This window comes from Aricia agestis, chromosome 10 (assembly GCF_905147365.1).
Source record: "Aricia agestis chromosome 10, ilAriAges1.1, whole genome shotgun sequence".
NCBI classification, from domain to species: Eukaryota; Metazoa; Arthropoda; class Insecta; order Lepidoptera; family Lycaenidae; genus Aricia; species Aricia agestis.
In genome coordinates, this window is record NC_056415.1 from 6606468 (window position 1) to 6622053 (window position 15586).

Here is a 15586-nt window from a genome sequence, read left to right on the forward strand (position 1 = left end):
TAAAGCACTAGTTGCTTTAATATCTTTCATAATCACAAGGCTGGCTAATGTGAAGGCTGCGCTTGCTTTTCTGAGCATAGCTTCTGAAACCGGGGATTGAGACTGCCCGGGAATCCCGGGATGTATGATTGATATAATGCGCGCGGCGCTCATTCGATTTGGTTGTGTTGACATGCGTCGCCCCTGGGACAGTGTCGCAACATACAGTTCGGGAAGCCCTGGTCTAGTATACAAGTCTGGTTAACAATAAGGCCATATTACATTGTCACTCAAGCCAGAATATTTATAAGTCCTATTTCTACTTTTCAGCAACTAGAAACAAACGAAACACACGGTCTGTTCCCACGGTAGTGTCGCGTCGGATCGTGTTTGCCGAAACTGTTTACATTATCAATTTTGATAACACTACGCGTTTGCTTTATTAATTTTGCGGCCAAAGTCAAACAAACGAACAAATACACGCTTTAAAAGCAATTAGAATTTCACACCAACTTTTTAAACAAACGAATAAAGAATTCTAAAATTAAAACTGGATTTAAAAATTATAAGAGAGAAATTTTAAAGTGTGAAAACTTATTTCCTCACTACGGGGAAACCGTCTTAGAGTTTTCTAGAATTATATTCATTGAAATATTAAAGTCACAGTAAATATCATTCAAATTCCGCCCGTGCAGCGCCCGATAGCATCGCTACCGTAATGGCCATCTTAATGCTTTCTCCCAAATAAAATGGGAATGGGAAAACCCTTCAATGTTTAATTAAGGCTTTCAACGATTTTTGCTGGCCTAATGCATTTCGACAAAAAATAATCCTGTATTATTGAATTCCTTTTCGTTTTAAGCATAGATTATGTACATTGTAACGATGTGATAGATCTTTAGATCTACAGTGTACCTACTACACGATATAAAACTACGGAGCCTTAATTTATAATACATAATTTTATTGTTTTATGTTTGATTTATCTAAAGCCTGCTGATTGCAAACTAAAATTAATGTTGATAGTAATAATGAAAGGTTATTATATTTAATTGTTCATTTGTTTTAATATACCTCATTTCTAAACCACAGCATTTAAATTATCATTAAATCCGACTTAATCAGCACATGAGAGTAATTAAAAAACGTCAGCTCTCTGTAAATCCGGCGAAATTTAGTTGATTGTGATGGAATTGTTTTCGGGAAAGCGTCGCCGGCTTGACGTCATGTCGCTCAAACCGCTCAAAACCGCTCGAAACCGGATAAAACCGCTGAAAACCTGATAGAACCAGACCGCCCTGACTGCGACTGACAGGACAAATTGTTCCCCCATAATTGGCGCCCGGTGACGCAACGTCATATCGGAATATATTATCGCATGAAAAATTGCTAACTACGAACATGATAAATTGCGCGCCGAATCCCGCGTACCTATTAACGTGCGAAATTTTATCGAACGCTCGGACAGCCAACAAACGAAAATAAAAATCTGTTGCGAGATAAGAGCATGAACTTATTTAAGCATTTAATTTCGTTGCCGCTTATCGGCCGATAAAACCCGGGTTTTCTGTTGACCGTACGCCAAAATCAGAATCGGGAGTTCGATTTAACGCCCCGTAAAACTTAAATGGAACGTTGGCATGTTTTTGAGTATTGAGACCATTAAATACGACCGGTGCTGAATAAAATGAGCCTTTAAAGTTCATATCTTGTTCTTTATATTAACCGGCGCGGTGCTTTTACAACCGAATAACTCGATCGTGAAATAGCTTTTTTATTTACAGCATTTTATATGGAATTCGAGTAATACAGAAAAGTATGACAAAATATTGAATTAACGGTCTTACTACAAAAGATTTAAACACCTGTTGAACAGTTGATTAGAGAAAAATTCAGTACAAAATGGTCTCAAAACAACTGTTCAATAGATGTTTAATCTTTTGTGGTAAGACCGTTAGTGTCTAAGCACACTATGCCGAATTTCCGCGGCGGAAGTTATATATTGTATGCGTTTGAAATTGCTGACGTAATCATGCGGAATTTCCGCCGCGGAAATTCGGCATAGTGTGTTTAGACACTTACGATTCCAAGTAATCTTGGACAATACGACAAGAGGCCCAACGTGACTTTTAATTAGATTATTACCTTGGAAATTGTCAGACCTTGTAACAAACAACACGATAAATCTCGTAGCATCTCGTAGCACGTTACTACGAGACTCTACAACAAAATATAAATATACACTGAAGACGGGACATGACCAATTATTTATTTATTTATTATACGTAGTATCCCTTTACACCAGTCATTATAATATAATATAGTCTGGCACAAAAGTGAAGAAATTAAAAAGTGGCAACATCCTAGTGTCTTCCCTTGCAAATCAATCTAAGAAAAAAGGGATGACACTACGATATTGCCACTTTTTAATTTCTTCACTTTGATGCCAGACTATACCTACATTTGGAATTGCAAATGAACCGAGAAAGCCAAATTTTGGATTTTAGGGGATGGGTAGAAAAGCTTAAGTTCAAATTGTCGACCAAAATAACCTTGTGGGTTTTCCGCCATCTTGAGAAAAGGATTAAATTCAGTTTTTTCACCATAACTCGGTTCCATCGAGATAAAAAAAAGGAATTCGTATTTATATGGGGAACCGAAAAACTGAATTTAACCCTTTTTTCAAGATGGCGGAAAACCTAAAAGGGTATTTTGGTCGACAATTTGAACTTAAGCTTTTCTAGCCATCTCCAGCGTAATATCCAAAATTTGGCTTTCTCGGTTCATTTGCATTTCTAACCCGATTTTTCCAACGTCGGAAAAATCGGCGTGGAGTAATATTGACGTAATACAATGACACAGCACAGCACAATGACAGTGATTCAAAATTGTACTTTAGTCATTACTAACGAAGATTAACACATTCACAAGTTTTAATTTCGAACTGCGCCGGGCTGCGAAGCACTGCGCCAGAGTAGACTGCGCTCTCCACACAATAATTATCAAAATCTCTTCTGAATGCTTTTGTTTTGTATTGCTAATAATAATTATGACAAAACTGACTTCAAACCATAAACAGTATATATTATGTCTATGCTTCAAACTGTACTTCCATAAATCCATATCATGGGACCATAATAATTACATTATGACAGAACTGGCTTCAAACTGTACTTCCATATCATGGGACCACCTGTGAAGGTGTTCAACCGATCCGATCAAAATCGGTTCACAAACTTCAGAGTTATCCGCGAAGAAACGAAAAAAATAACAATATATGAATATAATTATTATAATACTGCCGAATTGAGAAACATCTTTTTAGCCGGTTATGCAGGGTCGAGTGCGACCTGACCCTAAGCTTTCAAATGAAACATTTTGTACCGTCAGACGTTTATTTAAAAATTAAAACTTTGTAATTGAACTTCGCGAACAAAATCCTGATACAGACAAGTTATCGACCTCACTCGAATCCGCGAGAAACTTCGAAAACATTTTATGGATATCTCAGAAGTCAGTCTTTGTTTAAAATAACCATCGCATTTATCATCTTAATGTTATTCGAAGTTTTATATGTTTTAAAATTTTGCTGCATTTTAAACTATCGTAAAATTGTAAAATCTATTTATTACAAGCACAACTGTAATATGAACAAGTCAATAGTGTGTATAATGTTATTTTGCTAATAGCAATATACTAATACTTAATAGTGTTAAAATTACTCTGCATAATTTTCCCCATTTTTCACTTATATTAAGCTTCGCTGCGGCTGCCTGCGGTGAAGGAAAACATCGTGAGGAAACCCGCACATAGTTGGTCCCAGACGTATTGACTAGTTCTTTCCTCTGGACTAGGCCGACTATGATGCGAGAATGCCGTATGCGCTTGGGCAACCATACGGACATTTAAAAATATTGTCCCAGGCACTACAGTATTTGAGGAGTGGTTACTTCGCTCTGAAAATACCTACTGTATAAATTATCCACAACGGATGAAAAGGCCTAGTTTTTAAGCTTATACGTAAAGTTATGCAGCTTAAAGCTTTACTCAATAAATGGTCTATCCAACACATACATATTTTTTCAATTCGAACCAGTAGCTTCCGATTTCCGAGGTTAATTAATATCATGAAAGTAAATTGAATCTGGCAAGAGCGTCCAATGTGGCCATAAAGTCATTGAATAACTTATGAGTAATGACATTATCATTAAGATATTACCTGCAAATGCAGCCAGCAACATCTATTCAGACGATTGCACCAGCGGAATGATTTTGTTCTTCTGAAAACAAACACTTTGTATCAGTAAGATTTTAGCATATTTTGAAAATAAAAATACTGCAGGGAAAAATCTTCGCATCTCTCTCCCCTAATTAGTCAACGAATAAACGGTATATAACCGTGGGAAGGTGGTAAAATCACTGTACTATTCCCTTTAGTATGGAACCAACTAGTTTAAACAAATGTCACTAACAACGCGGATTTGCGATAAGAAAATTGAATCTAGCATCTGCGCTACAGTCATACGTACGGACGAAATAAGCCGCACTTTGTAACAAATCCTGGATCCGGCGGGATTTTCCACTGTCCATTCTGTGCTTGTTATTCCGAGCGGCCCGGCTTAAGCGGTAACGATACTCATACGGCTCTTCAGATGCACTTGGAGTACTGTCGCTACGTGAGTTATTTTACTCTTGGGTCTGAATAGTTTTTTATAAAAGATTAGGAAGTTTCGGTGACTGTACGTTTGTTGAAATAACCAAACCGTTGAGCGGTTTCATTAATTGAACAAACGTACACGTAAACCGATTTTGCTGAAAGGTAATCCCGGGAAAGGACATATTATAGACGTTAGATTTTATTAACGAAACTTATAGTCACCGCAAGTGTTTTGTAATCTTCTTAAAAAATGTACGGTTCCCACATCATCATCTAGTTTTTTTTTATGAAATAAGGGGGCAAACGAGCAAACGGGTCACCTGATGGAAAGCAACTTCCGTCGCCCATGGACACTCGCAGCATCAGAAGAGCTGCAGGTGCGTTGCCGGCCTTTTAAGAGGAAATTGGGTAATAGGGGAGGGTAGGGATGGGAAGGGAAGGGAATAGGGTAGGGGATTGGGCCTCCGGTAAATTCACTCACTCGGCGAAACACAGTGCAAGCGCTGTTTCACGCTGGTTTTCTGTGAGAACGTGGTATTTCTCCGGTCGAGCCGGCCCATTCGTGCCGAAGCATGGCTCTCCCGCGTATGAGTTTCATCCAAACATGTTGTATGAAGAGATAACGGACAGGAACACTTTCGGACTTATAATATTACTAGCTTTGCCCCGTAGCTTCGCCCACCTGAGAAACAAACGTTCATTTCCTGAGTTGTGACGTTGCGCGTTGGTTGTGATGTTAATTATTTATGATCGCAATTAAAAAGTGTTAATTTAATATGTAGGTCACCTGATGCCGCATACGCCACCTCTCGCCTGTCAGCATTATCGGATGGGTCAACGAACACCACCGCTGCCGCCCCCGCCCGCCTTCCCCTCCCAGTTGCGCCGACGCCGAGTCCACATGCGACTCAGCAAAACTTTGCGACTGTTGCTGGTCGCCCCGCACCTCCCCCGCGAGCGAAAACTAAAATAGTCGCAAGACTAAGGAGAGCCGCAAGGTGGAGTCTTCTCGGCCTTTTTTTTGGTCGGGAAATGCCATTATGCATCCCCGGCAGTGCTGGGGAGGACAACCGGGGTTGTGGGACTAGCTGCGACCGATGGATGGTAGTGGCCGCAGCTCTACCCACTAAAACCCGACCGTGTTCCTTTCTGCGCTGCTACTGACAGATCCACGGGAAAATTGCCCCGATAAGATAAAAGGGCGTAACTTCCACAAATACGATTTTGAGATAATTACATTTTAGTAAAAAGTGTATTTCAAACTATTTGGCTAAAATGTTTGATATCACTTGCTTTTGAATTATGTATAAAGAAAATATATCCTTCTTTTTGCATATTTACTTTTGTAATACTCCAGGGGTTATTTAATTATTTCAACTTTCCTGTTTCACTTTATGAAATAAAATATTAAAAATATGTTAATACTGAACAGAAAAGCCATAATTAAGGAAGTAAGGGCCTTTCTTGTTCGAAACCGAAATTATGGCTTTTCATACTATGGATGTTGTACCTAAATAAGTGTATATTACATTATTTTTAAACAAGATTTAGGCTGGTATTTTTTTAATAAGGATATTTTCGTTCAAATAATCAAAATAATGTTCAAAATTCAGCGTGGCAAATAGCTGGTTAGTGGTTATGATGAGAAAATGTCACTTACTAGTACTGAGTATCTCACTTTTCACTGAATATTTACAAAAACACACAGGTACAGTTATAATTAGAAATGAAGGTAGGAAGGAAATGAAATAAGTTAAAAAGCAAATTCTTAGTAATAAGAAATAAATAAACATCGGCCAAGTGGGAATCGGACTCGCACACGACGGGTTCCATACCATTATAAAGCAAAAATAGGCCAAAAATTGTGTTTTTTGTATGGCAGCCCCCTTTAAATATTTTTTTATTTTAATTTTGTTATAAATTACTCAAATACACATATAATTGAGGATTTTGTGAAAGTTTCAGGTTGTTGCCATTATTGATATCGAGCAAAAAATGCTGAAAAATCACGTTTGTTATATGGTGGCCCCTTAAATATTTATTTTATTTTATTTTTCATATTTTTTGTTATAGCGGCAACAGATATACACAATCTGTGGAAATTTCAGAAGTCTAGCTATAGCGGTTCTTGAGATACAGCCTTAAGACAGACAGACCGACGGACGTACAGATAACGAAGTCTTAAAATAAAAATAGGGTCCCCGTCTTTACCCTTTAGGTACGGAACCCTAAAAAATGGATGTGGGTGACTTTTTCCATACAACTAACGTGATTTTTGTATCCATTTTTCTCGATATCAATAATGGCAACAGGTATACACTTGAAATTTTCACAAAGGCCTTAATTATATTATGTGTATTTTGATGATTATGCTTATAAAGCTTTTTATTAAGCTAAGCTTCATAAAAATCGTCAAAAATATATTTTTTTCTTCTTTTTGAAGCATTTTCCACCTGGTAAGTCGCAGATTACTTGTATGAAAAGGCGTAAAAAATATAATTACGCCCTTTCATCCTTGTATGAAAAGCCACAATTTGGAAATTAGGGCTTTTTATTATATGATTCAGAACATAGAAGGGCATTTTATGGCTTTCTACTTAATGTTATGTTAGGGAACAAAAAATTTTTTTTCGGAATTCGAGCATGTTTCCTAGACAGAAAGATAGAGTTTTCTCTGCTGATTCTGAATATACTTACATACATAATTTATATACAGAATTTATAAATAAATTATTTATTAATAAATTATTTATAATTAAATTATTTAATAAATAAAATGTGGGGCCACCGCAGTTCTATCAGCGGGCGTCTGCCTGGTCGTTGACAGACACGTCATGGTACCCTCGTATTTTCCCGTTAGAGTGGCCTTACATGGTCCAGGGTCCTTACTCCTCAGTCTGTAACATAATACATAATATTATAACATTTTTATTTAGGCTTCACTTATTCGAATACAGGACATAATTTGCAATAACCGAATCGAAATTATTACATGCTAAAAAAGGAATCACATGATATAACATTTTCGTATAACGTATTCAGCTGAACTTTTAATAAAGCCTTGGTTTCCGATAAAGCCCGAATTTTATATTCAATGTGCACTTTTAATTTTCAGCTCCTGGAAATAATATTTTACATAATATTGGATAAGTATAATAAAATTTCAGTAAAAATTATTTCGCAATGTTGTTCTTCATATTTCACAAAATAAAATTTAATTAGCTCTACTCTTTACTTCATGTTAATTTTTAACCCCCGACAAAAAAGAGGGGTGTTATAAGTTGACGTGTCTGTCTGTCGGTCTGTCTGTCTGTCTGTCTGTCTGTCTGTCTGTCTGTCTGTCTGTCTGTCTGTCTCTCTGTCTAATTAAACTTTTTAATCGGGACTTAACGCGACTTATTTAAGTAGTAATGCTACTACGAGTACATACTTTTTTCCCTCGACGTTTCGGCCGTGTTGCAACGGCCGTGGTCACGAGGGGACTGCAGGAGCGCGACGTCTTCGTTTGCACCGGGCGGTCGGTTCTACGACTACCCTCGAATTGTCCAATATTTGTGTTCCAATACACTGAAAGTCAGTAGGTTCACTGCGACACACAACACTAACTGTATCCGGGTTTACACTTATAGACACAGGTGACACACGCGGTTTGCACTTATTGATCACTGGATTCCAGGCGGGCGACAATTTAAATCCGTCCTCACGATTGAAATTTTTGTACTTTTTAATTTCAATTGCTTCACGTATTACTCTCGTGTGGTAATGACGATCCGTAGAGAGGATTTTAGGGTCGTGTAGCTCCATCCAGTGATTAGTCCCCATATCAAGCAGATGTTCTGCTACCGCGGATTTATTTGTCTGGCGATTTTTCACTGCGGCTATGTGCTCTTTCACTCTTTCGCCAATAGTCCGTTTCGTTTGGCCAATGTACGAACTACCACAGCTACAATCTATTTTATAAACCCCAGGAGTTTGGAAAGGTAAGGAATCCTTTGGTGACCGAAGTACTTGTGATATTTTACGTAACGGAGTATACACAGTCTTAATGGAGTATTTCCTCAGCTCTGTTCCAATTTTGTCCGTTACGCCTTTGATGTATGGTAAAAATCCCGATTAAAAAGTTTAATTATAATGCAACGCGAAAGTTTAAAATGTTGTCTCTCTGTCTGTCTGTGGCATCGTAGCATCCAAATGGGTAGACCGATTTTGATCTAGTTTTTTTTTTGTTTGAAAGCTGACTTAATTGAGAGTGTTTTTAGCTATAGTTCATCATCATCAGCCTGCTCCGTGCTGAAAAATCGCGGTTCATCTGGTTCGTGAAGGGCCGATTAGCAACTTGCAGTCGTTTGGTGGGCTTTATTGCATTGCATTCTAGTTTGTGACATTTAAGAATATTAACACATTAATGGAAAGTTGACCTGGTGCTGCAGCATCACCTGGTAATCAATAGGATACCCAACTCCTCACCAACTTAGAGCAATGGTTTCGCGTTTGGGCTCATTTTAATTGCGACAACTAGTAAGACGTAGATAACCAATAAATTTTGGCATGCTGCTGCTGCAGCATCACCTGGATTCTATAGGAGCCGAGCTCCATATGAACCCAAAGTGGAGGTTTTATGTTTGGACTCATACTGACGGACTCATCTAAAAGGACATTCCTAGATGGTATTCATTGGGATATAATATGATCTTGTGGATAGGAATTATTCTGCACTATAACCAACACAAGTTTAAAAAGCATGAAATAAAATTAAATTAAGAAATTTAAAAAAACCCCGCCAAACAACTTTAAAAAGTAATGAAATAATATATTTTACTGACTTTAAGTTTAAATAATTCCTAAGTGTAAAGTGATATTTTAGTCCATAATTGTTGTCAAGGTGTGTCAGGGGACCGCTAATGTAGATGTTTGATTTCACATAACATTAAAGTTTAAGGGTCAGTTTTCAGCGAACCAAATCAGTGATATGGCGATACAAAATGCAAAAGACACTGTTGGCGGTCCCCCGACACACCGTGACAACAATTATGGACTAAAATATCACTTTACACTTAGGAATTATTGAAACTTAAAGTCAGTAAAATATATTATTTCATTACTTTTTAAAGTTGTTTGGCGGGGGTCTTTTTAAATTTCTTAATTTAATTTTATTTGGATCAATATTATTATGATTATTATTATAGTGGTTTCATTTATCTGCTTTCTAGAACTAGTATAAAATTATAGAAGAACGAATAGACGTGGGAGAGCTATGCTTCGGCACGAATGGGCCGGCGCGACTGGAGAAATACCACGTTCTCACAGAAAACCGGCGTGACACAGCGCTTGCGCTGTGTTTCGCCGAGTGAGTGAGTTTACCAGAGGCCCAATCCCCTACCCTATTCCCTTTCCTACCCTCCCCTATTACCCTATTCACTCTTAAAAGGCCGGCGACGCACCTGCTGCAGCTCTTCTGATGCTGCAAGTGTCCATGGGCGACGGAAGTTGCTTTCCATCAGGTGATCCGTTTGCTCGTTTGCCCCCTTATTTCATAAGAAAAAGATATATCATAGAACGTATGCTATAAAATCAGCCGTACCTATAGGATTACTTCTTTGCTATTGGATAGCATCCAAACTAGATTAAGGCTATGTCGCTGTAAAATGTTATATTAACAGAATATCAAGTAAATATCCTCACAGGTAAAAGGTAAACAAAGTTTTATTCATTTAAGGTACTTAATTAGGATTAAGTGAGCGATTGATCTAACTGTAGTAATGCGAGCGGACGACGGACTGTAATGACGTCCCCGGACGGTCTTTAAGCTGCTCTTCATTTTTAGGGTTCCGTAGCCAAATGGCAAAAAACGGAACCCTTATAGATTCGTCTTGTCTGTCTGTCCGTATATCACAGCCACTTTCCTCCGAAACTATAAGAGCTATACTATTGAAAATTGGTAAGTAGATGTAGTCTACAGACTAACTGTAAACTGCAATAAGATCTTAATACAAAAATGGAAAAATTATAAAAAATTTTAGGGGTCCCATAGGTCCCATAGGTACAAGTTACAACTGAAACAAAAAAAAATTTTTTTCATCTAACCTATACGAGTGGGGTATCTATGGATAGGTTTTCAAAAATCATATTGAGGTTTCTAATTTAATTTTTTTCTAACCTGAATAGTTTGCGAGAGAGACTCCCCCCCCTTCTAACTTCGAAAGTCATGATAAGTCTAAAAATAATATATGATGTACATTACTATAAAAACTACCAACGAAAATTGGTTTGAACGAGATCTAGCAAGTAGTTTTTTTTATACGTCATAAATGGTAAACCTTAAATTAATTTTTATTTAATCAACTGAAATATAAAAATAAATCAAAAACCTTTTAATTTCATTAAACTAAGCCTTATTACTGCTGCGGAAACCTTCATGGGCGAGTCCAACTCGCACTTGGCTGCTTTTTTTACTTCGGATACCCTATTCAACGGTGTGTCTTGTTAGTAATTCTTAGTCAATGAAAACATACTGTATTATATTTATAAAGGTCTAAGTTCAACACAATTAAAGACGTAAGTGGTCTTTGACAGTATCACAGGCATAGGATCGATCGCGTCCGAAATACCACTCTGCGTTCCCAAACGAAGCTCATTGACGTAGGCAGAAAGGCAGCTAGGCTTTAGGCTAGCTGCCCTGCCCAGCTCTACTTTAGTAGAGCTGGGCAGGGCACGTCTCCCGTATGCACCCGGACAGGTGGACGCGTCTAATTTCGGAGTGGCTACCGACTGGTCAGCGTAATAGAGGCCGACCAAAAAAAAGGTGGCGCTACGAATTGGATGCGTTCGACAAAGAGTGGCCAGTACAAGATCGTTCGTCAATCTGTTTTTGACGTGGGAGAGCCATGCTTTGGCACGAATGGGCCGGCTCGACCGGAGAAATATCACGGGCTCACAGAAAACCGGCGTGAAACAGCGCTTGCGCTGTGTTTCGCCGAGTGAGTGAGTTTACCGGAGGCCCAATCCCCTGACCCTTTTCCCTTCCCAACCCTACCCTATTTCCTTTCTTACCCTCCCCTATTACCCTATTCCCTCTTAAAAGGCCGGCAACGCACCTGCAGCTCTTCTGATGCTGCGAGTGTCCATGGGCGACGGAAGTTGCTTTCCATCAGGTGACCCGTTTGCTCGCTTGCCCCCTCACTTCATATTAAAAAAAAAGATCGCGAATTATGGAATAAAAGAGGGGAGGCCTTTGCCCAGCAGTGGGACACAGTAATAATAATATTTTTACATCCGTTTAATCCATATTTTGAAATCTGACCAAAATCAAACCCTGCCAAAGTCTCTGTCTTGAATCTTTCGATTTACATAGCTATAAAAGCACAATATCACATAGGCTCTATATAAGCGAAAAGACTGTGTTTAGGGTTGTACAGATGAAATTAATATTTAAGGGCAACAAACGCTTTTTTGTTCTTTTTAGCTTGATATTAATAACGCCTACAGGTAGGCACGTGATATATTCAGAAAATATTTAATTTAATTTGTACTTTCATAAATATTAATAAAGTTAATTTAAAGGCTCCCATACCACAGAATATATATTAGTAGTACCAACCCATACTAAAATCTGTCACACTTAATAGTCCTCCTGTCACGATTTCTTATAAAAATAAAATCGCTATTATCTCGGAATATACGCATAAATTCAGTAGGCCTTCTTATCTAACTAAAATAAAAGTTAAAATTTTCTTTAAAATAGTACATAATATTTTTGTGGCAAGTGTTAAAAATAATTCCATTTAAGCTATTATTTTATTATTATGTATAGTTAAGTTCAACATGATCGAGGGTTGCCCCCCCCCCCCCTCGATCATGTTGACGTCCCTACTGAGTATATTATCTAGTACTTTTATCTATAAAAATTAAAAATTAAGAAAACGATTCGCTATTTGTTTGCAATACAATATTTTTGCAACTAAAAATTATTATTTTTTTATTCTTTGTAAACACCTAGCTGGACTATAGTATACTTTTACATGGTTTGTTACATGGGCGTACTCAGAACCTGGGTACGCCCATGTAAAAGTATACTATACAGTATACTTTTATCCTGGAAAAGTATCCCCATACCAAATTCCAGAAAAGTAAACAGGTTACAGACATACAAACTTTCGTGTTAGTTTTCGTATTAGTCGTTTAATATTAGCTTGGAAGCATGGATTGTAGTTTAGTATTATACAGTGTGTAACAAAAATAAGTGATAATACTTTAGGGTGTGTACGTGTTCCTTGCAAAAAATCGTCTTTCAGAGCTGCTACTTTCACAGTGAACTGTGAAAGTAGCAGCTCTGAAAGACGATTTTTTTCCACTTTTATATGGGCAAGGGCCCGAGCGTCACGAGTTTCCCCATACTAAAGTGAAAAAAAATTTTGGCCTGTCAGCGCTGCTACTTTCACAGTGAACTCTCTACAAGGAACACGTACACACCCTAAAGTATTATCACTTATTTTTGTTACACCCTGTATAGCAGACTATACGAACTTCTTAGATTGCCTTAGAGGAAAAGTTTCAAGCTATGGTGGTTTCAGAGGTAGGAATAGTTACTACTTAGATGAAGATTGATACACTACAGTCTACAGACTTCAGTCTTTACTGCTACAACTCAGCTCTAAACTAAGTTTCGCTACTTTCAAATTTCAATAACCTGTGTCGAAATTGCTTACCCATTGGGAAAAATCGCAACAATTCTGGTAATTCCTCAGAATTCCCGTTATAAGTAGGTAAAGGGTACCCAACCTATAAAAAAATGTTGGGTACCCTTCCAAAGCAGAATTTAGCAGTATACCTGCATGATGATAAAACCTCGTTTAATACCTCGATCGTGGGAATCGCAGACACAATAGATTTTCAATTATGCGACAGCCGGGTGCCCGCGTGCCGCTTGGAGATTGATGGGTTAAATGGTTGTAATTAAATACAAAACACTCGCTTACTAGTACTTAAATATTGTTGAGATAGGCCCAAATTGCATTTGTAAGTGAACCACCAGCGGCTAGATTAAATCATGATTAGAGGTTCAATTTCGCCGCCAAATTGATCAAGGGACCGACTGTACACAGCCCTTGATTAACTCCTTTGTCTTAACCATCCATTCATTTCCGTCAATGAATATTTCAATGTGGATCTCATTTTCAAATTAAGACCTATTCGGTGTTCCTATCCCAGATTAGGCTTAGTAATTACGCAATTGAATTGCTAATACTGTTTTTTCAACGGACAAATGGTTTTTACATAGTGACCACGACCGCAACCATGAAAACCCTTTTAACTTTTTATTGGATATTCATCATTATGATTTCCGAACTTAATGGCATGTGCGGTCAGTCAGTGGTGCGATTACCAAAATTGGAACATTTTAGTAACCGCACCGCCTAGCCTTTTTAACAAACTCTACTGAGAAAAAAAACAATATACTTACTTACCTAGAATAACGGGAGCCCTAGAACAATTTTTTTTTATTACCTACTATCAAGCTAAGTAATTTTTTGTGCGTAAGTAGCTTCATTTTAATAAGACGAACAACATTTTTATCTGCGAAAAAGATTTTTGAAAGTGGTAGCTAACAGAAATAGAAAGCAAAGAGATAGAAAGGATTTCATACTTTGATGTGATGGTACTAAAATATGGATTGTTCTATTTTTAGGACAATGTTACTCTTAAATTATATACTTAACTAATAACCTATTAATATACAAAAAATCTGCTTGTTAGGGTTCGGTTATAGGGTTCTGTAATCAACAAAACTTGGTTGACTACTGAACCCTAAAACGGAACCCTAACAAGCAGATTTTTCGTATATTGATAGCTTAATATTCATATAATTTAAGAGTAACATTGTCCTACAAATAGGACAATCCATATTTTAGTATCATCAAAACAAATTATGAAATCCTTTCTATTTCTTTCTATTAGCTACCACTTTCAAAAAATATTTTTCGCAGATAAAAATGTTGTTCGTCTTATCAAAATGAAGCTTCTCACAAAAAATTATAAATAAGATAAGTAACACCAAAAAATAAAGTCTAAAATTGCAATACTACCAGCTATTTTAGTCATGACAACACTTCAAATTGTAATCGAGCACCAAATATAGTAAATGATCACCAAATAAAGTTAATGATCACCAAATATAGTAAATGGTCAAATACTATTTGGTTTTAAGATGTTAAATCTTTGGTTATCATTTTACATTAAAATGGTGGTCTGTATTTTGGTGATAGTTTATTATTTTTGTTCGTGAAATGTTACTATTTCTGGTGATCAGTTAATTATAAGCCTTTTTTTATCACAAAGAACAAAATCAAAAGTGCCATCTAGCGCGTTGCTGAGGTATTCTTATGCTGCTCGTACACATAAGGTACAAAAATCTAGTTAGTTATTTCTAGCTTTCACAGATGGAGCTTTAAAGATTACCCTTTAAAAAATAGTTTGGCATAAAAATTCCTAGGCCAATTTGATCATCAATATTAAAGACTAGTTCAGGAGTAAAAACAAAAAATTGAATAAGTACCTAGATTAGTGTTCACACATATACGTAAAATATAAAATTGTTAGAACAGTCTTCAGACCGTACCAGGTAGTAAAAATTATGGCAGTGCAGTGTGCTAAACATGGTTCCACAATAGAACACTAGATGTCTTCAAATCTCTCGAGGATATTGTTTGGACTGCGAAAAGCCTCAACAAAGCTCAACAGATGTTATGTAACATGCCAACCAACTGTTACATCACTAACTTATGGATTTTGTTTATGTAACGCTTTGTTACATAAACAACCATCAAAAGTATTGTGATATAAGTCTCCATATTTGAAAGCTATACAAAACTTGATTTAATAATAATAAATAAAAATAATAAAATATCTTTTTATTCAAAATGGGTATCATGATACACTTTTTGAAAGTCAAAT